The following is a 10,000-nucleotide window of genomic DNA, read 5'->3' on the forward strand; positions in this document are numbered from 1 at the left end:
ACAATTTCCCTCATATATAAAATTATAGGCGGAATTTCAGATATTTTTTTGCACGAGTTGATGCCAAAAACACGGTGGTACGACGGAAAATCCTTTTTAATTTCATTTTCTAATTAGAGGCGTTCATAGAAATAGAGCCAAACACTCCCTTGGAAAACTCTAGATTCCAAGGGATTCCCATGCCTTCATGGCTGAGTTTTTAGTTGACGACAAAATTATTTTTTTTGAATGAATGCATCACATGCAGACATAGGAGTAAAGTTATTAGCCTCTGCTTAAGCGTAACGGTTGGGTCGGGCCTGTCCGGGATTTGGGCCACGTCGGGCTGGAGCGCTCATTTTTAAACTTGCTAAGTATAAATATTGCTTGCTCGCTCATAATAAAAGGAATGTGCATATTGTTCAGTTTCTAAAGCCACCAACCACCGATATACCTCAACAAACACAAGCCAGCACGATAATTTTGTTAAGAGGAAGGCATCATTTTAGATGTAAAGGTTTTGATCAGTTTTCGGAGTGACTGACCACCGCTATACCTCACCAAACACAGGCAAACAAAGTCTGCCTCAACACATAATCAAATTGGAGGAAACATACTTTGGTGCAAAAACCCCTGTGTGAGACACCAGGATCGTGATGATCGCACTTTCCTTGAGTCGAAAGCCATTCGGTATCCTTTATTGTACCTCCTATGGTCTTAACCGTCCACTTTGACCATGAATTGACTTAAAATCATCATATTTAATGTCAGTGCCCTCGACGACCGCGCACACCGGTATCAGCGTGAAAGCTCCTCTAGGAGCCCAAGATACACCAAATGCCCAGAAGGGGGCTGGCCTGTTTTATTAGGGATCCTCTAGAACCTCCAAATTTTTCCCTTGGCAATATCAAAATTCGCCAAGCACGTGGACCAATGTTCTCCGCCCCTAGTAATGCCTATAAAAGAGATTAAGTTACTCTGAGAAAAAAATGTCTATATTACAAACATGTTTCTAGTAAGAAAAGTTGTAAATATCTGTGAGACACTTTGCCTAGTAAAGTGCAAACGAGTGTTCACCAATTGCACTTCGTCAAATTATAACAGCACCGAAGACATGCCTGGAAGAGAAAGATCTTTGCACACTTTCGACGAAATCCAATCAAATGTAGGGCAGGGTTAGTTATCTGGTTGTTGAACGCCCTGATTCCTTTCATTCATCTACGTCATCCTGAATACTCCCCACGCATAGGCTACCAAGACAATATAAATCAAATTTAAATACCGAACTTGACCGATAGCGTGCCGTCTTTGACATTCCTCAATATATACCACCTCTGGAGACAATTTTGTAATCGTATTAAGAAAGTCGTCATAGTTTGGCTAATCTGCAGTTACGGTTCTTTCACAGTAAACACTTAATAATAAGCATCACGTACACTTTTTTTAAATTCAGTGTGTTAATAAAATAGTGTTCTTTTAGTCAGGCAATTCACTTTTTCTCACAAACTCTGTATGTTACAACTTTATTTCATAAGTTAAATTTTGGAACTCTGTACTTACCCAGGAATTTAACAGATACTGAACTCAATTAGGTTCTACAGATCCTGTACTATCATTCTAATCCTATTTTCCACTGAAAATGGGATAGATAAAATCACTAGACAAGATAAAGAAAGACTTAAAGTAGGAGAGTTATCAACAAGTGTCCAGTGAAATAAGACACACAGTCGTTCAGTCATCATGCAAGTCTTGCGAAAGCTACCAACACCTGACAGCTAAAGCTGTCCACGCATTTTTATTGGTTATCTCTTATGGGCAAGCTTTACAAACATGTGAGACAGCCATTGCGTCGACTCTCCAGTAAAAAGGAGGTACAACATTTGGCATGTGCATCTCCATACAAATTTTGTCCATTCATTTTTGTTCTTTGGCATTTTTTGCTTCCTTGGCTTAAATATGCAGTCTTCTCATTAATTTCAATACCTGTTCGTCTTCTGAGTCATCTGCAGCTTTTTTTAGTCCCAGACATTCTCGCATATACCCTTTTTACCACTCTGTTTGGGTTCCCATAATGTGCATACTGTCTGAGTACTCTCATAACCTTCGATCAGTACACTTCCCTACACCACATCTTTCATGAATCTGTATTTCTTATCCTATCCAGTCAACGCAACCCATTGATGCTGAGCCACTCTTGTGCTTCAGTATCAATGATCCATTACCAAAATTAGAAATCGTTACAGTGTTCATCAGTTTCCATCCACATCATACATGTGTAATTCTTTGCTTAATATCCATTTCTTCACCATAACATATTTGGTTTTCACATAATTACCTCAGTCTAAGTAATAAAGAGGTGTAGAAATAGGAATCAGTTGTATATGTTACATATTTGGAAAGAAGTACTGTCTCTAGTAAAGGCATCAAGGCAGTGTTTTTACTTTTCTTGTAATTTTATCTTCATAATTGCTAAAAACAGTCCACAGACACAGTGGAGGTCTCTACTTGACCTGAGTACACAAAAAATTTAAAACTTCTGTCCTGAACCACCTACACCCTAGATCCATCTATCAGTTAAAGTCACTTAGCACCTACGCCTACCTATCATTCAGAGATACCCGTCACCTAAGCCCGCCTATCATTTCAAACTAGTTTGTCACCCACACCTACTGCTGCCAATCACTTAAATGGCACCTGCCACCCTAAGTGCCTCCATAAGCCATACATCACTTAATGCCATCTAGTGCCACCTAGAACCACGACGTGAGGGGAAGGAGTGATGAGTCTTTTGAATTGCGGGTGGTGTGATCACCTGCCAATTAGCGCTAACGACCAAGCCAGGTGACAATGGTTCGGAGTTACACGCACACCTGGAGGGCAGCACGACACGCCACGACACTACACAGGACAGGGAGCGGCAAGGGGGCGAGGTAAGGCAAGAGAGGGAAGATGGGAGGCATGGAAGCAGGCAGAGAGGAAGTTGGAGGCATGAAGAAAGTTAGGAAAAGGAAGATAGGAGCAAGGAGGAAGATGTGGAGCAAGGAGGAAGGCACGAACGGAAGATAGGAGCAAGGAGTGTGGCATCGAGAGGGAGGTGGGAGGGATGGAGAGAGGCAAGGAAGCAAGATGGAGGCAGGGAGATAAGATGAAAACAAAAGGAGAGGGACTGAGGTAAGACGAGAGAAACGAGGAGGAAAAGAGGTGAGATGAAAGTATGGAGAAGTAAGGTCTAAGGAACGAGGGAGGAAGAAAGGAAAGGCTGAATGCATGATGAGGCAAAAAGTAAGCAGAAAGAAAATGGAGTGGGCGAGGAAGGAAGCATAAAGGGAGCCTAGCCCAGAGAGAGGAGAGACAGGGGGAACACTATACGAAAGGTAAAGTTAACACATGAAAAGCAGAAGAAAGTTACGTATGTAACACAGGTATCACTGAGGGTTTAATGGGAGAGGCAGGATGGGGAGTTAAAGTGGGATAAGCAGAAAAAAAATAACATACATGAAAAGCTTAGGTGGGAAGGGTAATCGGAGGGAGGAGGAGGAAGGACAAGATAAGTGTATGAAAGGGAAGAAAAAAACCGAAGGAAGGAAGGAAACGACAGTCAGGTCAGAAGAAAAAATAGAAGTAGCAAAATGGCTGGTTGAGGGCAGAATGAGGAGTGCGGCGGAGTAAGGGAAAATTAGGGAAGAAAATTGAGACGGAATTGAAGAAAAGAAGGAAGAGGGTAAAGTAAAGACAAAAAAGAGAAGAAACTTAAATAGAGGTAAAAAGGAAGGAAGGAAGGAGAAAGCAATAGCGTAGGGAGGCCGGTAGGCAATATGAAAAGGATGCAGAATGAATTAAGAGTAAGAAGAAGAGGAGAAAGGTAGGGGGATGGAAGGAGGGAAGAAGAGAGAGAATAAGGAAAAGGAAGGAGATAAGAAAAGAGAGGAGGGAAGAAAGGGAGAGAAGAAAGAAAAGAGAAGTAGAGAGGAAAGAGAGATGGGAAAAGGATGAAATAAGGGAGAGAGCGAAAGAACAAAGAGAGATTAAGGAAGGAGAGAAAAAAAGAAAAGTGGAAAAAGATGTAAAACTGAAGGAGAGAGGGAAGAAATAAGAAAGAATAAGAAAGGCTGGAGACCAAGGAAGGTAGGGATGGTGCTTGCAGGAAGGCTGTTGTATTCCCCATAACGGAAATAGCATCAAAGTTCATTCTGGAGCAGCACAACTGACTGGAAGGCAGGAGTACACACACACACACACACACACACACACACACACACATACACACAGGGGGGTAGAGGCAGGGGAATATTTACATAATTATATTTAAGTCGCCGGACACAAGTCACAAATTGTGCTGAGTAATCTTTAACTTTGCACTCCCCCATATTACCTCCTTGTTTATTTGCTGCTGCCGCCACCGACTCTATTAGGCACAGGGAAGGCCTTTCGTGGTGAACGGGTTGAAAGGTGAGGATTCCAGATCCCTTCAACAGACACACAAATGGAGGCGACACATATGCTTATCTACACACACACACAGCTCAGTTACATGGAGGCTGTGAGAGAGAGAGAGAGAGAGAGAGAGAGAGAGAGAGACAGACAGACAGACAGACAGACAGACAGAAAGACAGAGACAGACAGACAAACAGAGAGCACTTGTGTCTCCTTCGCTGCTGAGTACGTTCTTTGTCAACAGCGTAAATCCAGTTTGGGGGTAGTTGTGGCATTATAGTAGGCTACCCAGGGGAGTAGATGAAGGAGGGAATGGGTGGTGTTTGCGGGGCGAGAGGGGCGGGTTTTCCTTGCCCCCTCACGCCTATTTCTTTATCCTCATCCCCTGAGTGACTTATTACATGCTAAGAGGATATTTTGAAAGAGGCCTTCACTGCATTCAGGCCTAAGATACCCATTATCACAAGAAAGGCCTTCCCGTCCCCACCCTCATTGCCCACAATTCTTCCCACCCCCCACCCCACCCATACCTTTGGTTACCACGCCCATTTCTTTGACCCCCCCACACCTCTACTTCTTTATGGTTTCATGGAATGAGCACAGGTAAAGCGACTGACGAAAGCTCTTGATTTCTATTCATATATATATATATATATATATATATATATATATATATATATATATATATATATATATATATATAGTATTATTTCCATGTGCTGCTCAGGCTGTATAAAAATTATGTTGAAATATAGAGATGTCAGAAAACCGTATACTAAAACATCGGAGCACCGCTGGGTTGATTTTGTAGATGCTATACATGTATATATATATATATATATATATATATATATATATATATATATATATATATATATATATATATATACACACACAGTGGAGCCTTTTTTATCCGAAATACTTTTAACCGTCATATACCATTAACCGTAAGTTTTACTAAAACGTTTTCATTTTGATTAACCGCAAAAATCTTAAATTTATCCGAAAATTCAAACACGGCGGGCTTGTTTCGCGCCACTATCAATAGTTTATGGCTAGTCACTAGAGCGAACATTGGTTGCGCCAGCCCCCATCCACCACCTCGGACGATTTGGATGATGTGGGAGATGATGTGGATGATGTGGAAATGATTGAATAAGGAAACAGAAAATATGAAAAAAAAAACAATTAGGTTTAAAACTTTATTTGTTATAATTCCTTACAGTAAATTTCGTAATTGTTTTGGTGAAGGTTTATTTAAGTTTATTTGAATGAAGATTTATTTAAGGTGACAGTTTCTGTTATAGATACAAAAGTGCAGTTACATACGTACTTACTACAGTGTATTGTGTTGATGATGGTTGAGTGGCTTTTGGGGTGCTGGTGGTGGTGGTGGGCTAGACGTCACCAGAAATGGGTGATGGGTGAGTACAATACTGTTCACTTGTATCCTACATATTATTACAGTATCTATTATCCGAAAAATAGATTAAACGAAACTTTGAAAGTCCCATGATTTTCGGATAAGAGACTCCACTGTATATATATAGATATATATATATATATATATATATATATATATATATATATATATATATATATATATATATATACGATTACCGTGAAGAAAAATTAGGAACTGTTGTTGATCCTGTTTTGGGGTGTCCCACCAGAGACATGGGACACAACCAACAAAACTGGGGTGGGATTCGGAAAGTTAACTGATCACTTCCTGTCACAACGTACTGTAAATTTGTTTTTACAAGAATTAAACACACGGGAAGATTTTTATACTATTTTCTTTTCCTTGTCCTTCCTGCAGAGAATGAATATAACTTAAGGTAAATTTCCTCCTTAGAATTTTTTTATGCATTTTGTTTCTTTATTTACTGTAGGAAGAACAAGAGACGGGACGATTCTGCACTCTGTTTTCCTAGTCCTTCCCCATCAGCTTGTTTGTATACTTCAGCCCACCATCCCCGTACTAGGTCAAAACACTCCTCCTTCCTCCTATCCTCCCCCGCCGTTGCGATACCATGAGCACTAAGAATACGTCATAAGTATTTCATTTATACTACCAACAAACACTCATACTCAGCTCAGGGTATACTTTTCTTATCGGAGAGGCTACATACAGACTTCATTAACCAGTACTCAATAAAGTTTTCCCCCGAGACTGAATAATTCGTCTGTTAGCGCCAAGAATAAAGAAAAAATGACGTACTTAATATAAAAGGGACTCATCTTTAATTTCTAACCTTTGTTTCTTGCAAGAACTTTCACCCTCTAACTCAGGGTTCCCAACCTGGTGTTCGCGAGCACCACTGTGCTCTCTGATGGTCTGGCAGTGCTCTTTCACAGTGGTTAAAGTCGTGCTCGCGAGCACCAGCTCTTTGTAGGCCCTGTAAGACCATCAACATCATCATCATCCGTTTCTTTTGTTTTATATATATATATATATATATATATATATATATATATATACATACACACACACACACACACACGCATACACGCACACACACATACATACACACACACACACACATATATATATATATATATATATATATATATATATATATATATATATATATATATATATACACGGTGTAATGCGACGTATGACAAAAACTTACACCAATGATCTACCATGTAATTCTGAGTATATTTTGTTCTATAAACATATGCTCTCCCACGACCCCATTTCAGTACCCAGCATTCAGCTGTTTTGTGTAAAAGCTCGTCTCTTGCATGTGCCATTGGGTGAGAGCTTCGCAGGGCGACGGGAGACGAGTATTATTAGCTTATACTGTACTATTAATAAAATCCCATATCCTATCAGTACACACGAGTTTTAAGAAGAAACATTACAAAGTCTATTGATTCTTTTACATCGTCATGCATTCATGCAATTCTTTTGCACATATCGACTGTAATTAAGGATTAAATTCAAATTTTATTGCTTGCAAGGGAATAGGGAGGGAGGGAGGAGAGGCTGGTGTGTTTACTCGCTACAGGGAAGCCTACCTTCCTGCATGGACTGATGAATCAGACATGTCAGTTTACTCCAGTTCTGGGCTATTGAAATCTGATTAGAATAACCATTTTTTCTTAAATCTATTCGTGCAATTAACGTCCAGTTTAAACCATTTAGATCAGTTCAGGTCCATTCATGGAAGTTCAGGTATGTTAATTATTAATTTGGGACTGTACCAGGCATGTTGTGCCCGTCCAGGCTATTTACATCCACTGCGATCCAACCATGACTGCGCGTCAGCTCAGGCCTTTCAGGGTTCGTTAGGTCCATTTAGCTCCAGTGAGGGTCATTAGGTTAATCATGACCACTTCAACTCCACCAGCACTTCCATATTCATTACGGCCCAGCGAGATGTCTGTTGAGTCCCATCCAAGTTCATATGGATCCAGTCAGGTCCATTTAGGGTCATCGTGTCCAAGCGAGCTCAGTTACATCAGTTACGGTCCATAAAAGTAGGACAGTTTCTTCCTCGTTCAGTTTAGATCCAATCAGGTTCATTCAGGCAACTTCACATTTCTTCAAAGTTTTCAGGTTTATTCACATCCATTCATGTCACCTTAGATCAGTGTTTCTCAACTGGTGGTCCATGGTGAATTTTTGGGTGGTCCACAGGACGTTCACTATATTTGGTATTAAACTGGAGATTGGTGCATATATTTTTAAATTTATTGAAAAAGGCAGTACGATAAATTTTATCAAAATAAATAATTGGTCATTCATTTTATTGTATCATTCCTACTTAAGAAAAATTTCCAAAATGTTTGTTGTCTATGCTTTATTTATCAATACTCAAAAATGAAATGGTCCACGATATTTTTTTTAATTGGGCTTGTGGTCCATGGCCTGAAACGATTTGAGAACCACTGCCTTAGATGAATTCCAGCCATTCTAGTTTATTTCCGCCAAGTAGATCTGTTCAGGTCTATTCAGTTCATTTAGGTCCTTTTTTTTCTGCCACATCGATTCAGGTGACATAATCGGTTGCTACCCTTTATCCATCACGGCATATGCCAAAACAGAGATGTATTGGTAAAATGCTATCGAGATATGACAGCTCAATTATTTTCAGGTCCTCCCATCTTACTTGAGGTTCATCAGACCGATTCAGATCAACGCAGGTCGTTTCAGATAATGCCTGTGAACATGCATACCAAAAATCAGTCTTTATCGTACAGTTCTTTTTGATGCACGTCGATTCACGCCTTTCAGACTGGGTAGGGTGGGCGGGGAGGGGCCAGTAGGATGAGCTGTGAAAGTTACAGGTGGTAGGAATGATAAAGGAAGCGTACCCAGAAGATATGGTATCAGCCAGTAAGGTGTAAGCCATAGATATCGTCTATAAAACTGATTCAGCAACAGACAGTGTACACGGTGAGTAGGCAGAGTGCGAGAGAGAATAGTGATGGGGAAGGCGGGATGAATAAAAAGCAGTAAAGATGGGTGCTGTGTGTTTTTTGTGTCCTGTGTTTAACTCTAAACATAGACTTTGAAAGTCCGTTCCCTATGGTCTAGCAGTCCCACGTACCACACTTTTTCACATGCATGATTGGGCTTAGTGAAAGATTAAATCAATTTTTTCGCTTAACCTTATGACGAAAAAGAACAAGAAAAATTAAATAAAATATGAGAGAAAAGAAAGACAAAAAAAAACACCTACTAAGGAGGTCAAAGTCCTGGCAGGTGTTATTTTAGGAAGCAGTTTTTATGGTATTGTTTTGATATGCAGTACAGATGTTTTACACATTCATTGTTCTGGCACAGTTTCAGAAGGTCGTAATGTGAGACCGGATTTTGACGCGGCACTCTGGTCACGACATAACTGAATTTTATGTTTGCAGAGGAAACAGTGTGTGTGTGTGTGTGTGTGTGTGTGTGTGTGTGTGTGTGTGTGTGTGTGTGTGTGTGTGTCATTTATCTGAAAACTAAGATTCTTTTTTGTTTGTTTGTTGTTTCTTTATTTGTCCATGTAACAGTCAGAGTTCATCCTTGCTGTCTTTTTAAAATCTCTCGATCACACTTTACATGCTTGTACAGTATAAAGCTTGTGGATGTTTTCTCATTACTTTAGGAGGTTTTCTAACACCTGTCAGAACATAGTTTCCACACACAACGGAATGGTTATGTAACATATACTGGAGGTACTGGAAAGCTTTCAAATCAAACGCGAATCCTGCCCTTGGTGCTTTGTGTTTACGCAAATTATTTAGTAGTTAGGTCAAGGGTCAAATATCTGGCTATGACCAGTGACCTTGGCCTTTGCTGATCATTCTCAAAATGTTTTCATTTTTTTTCTAGCCTAACCCTCAGCCCTTTGGCCAACTCTGGTTCAGACATTTGCCCAGTGACCATTACCTTTGACATTTCCCTGTGACCTTGAGCTTTGACTAATCTCTAAGTTGGATCTCTTTATCCTAGTTTTGACCTAAACCCTTCAGCAAAGTTTAGTCTACATCGGATAAAAGATGTTTAAGTTGACCTTGCTATGTGACAATGACTTGCTACCTTTTGTTCTCAAAATCAGTGTCAGTTTCCTGGATGATTCTCGAC

The sequence above is a fragment of the Coenobita brevimanus genome, chromosome 101 (assembly GCF_032717465.1).
Source record: "Coenobita brevimanus isolate Jiangsu-jjx chromosome 101, ASM3271746v2, whole genome shotgun sequence".
NCBI lineage: Eukaryota > Metazoa > Arthropoda > Malacostraca > Decapoda > Coenobitidae > Coenobita > Coenobita brevimanus.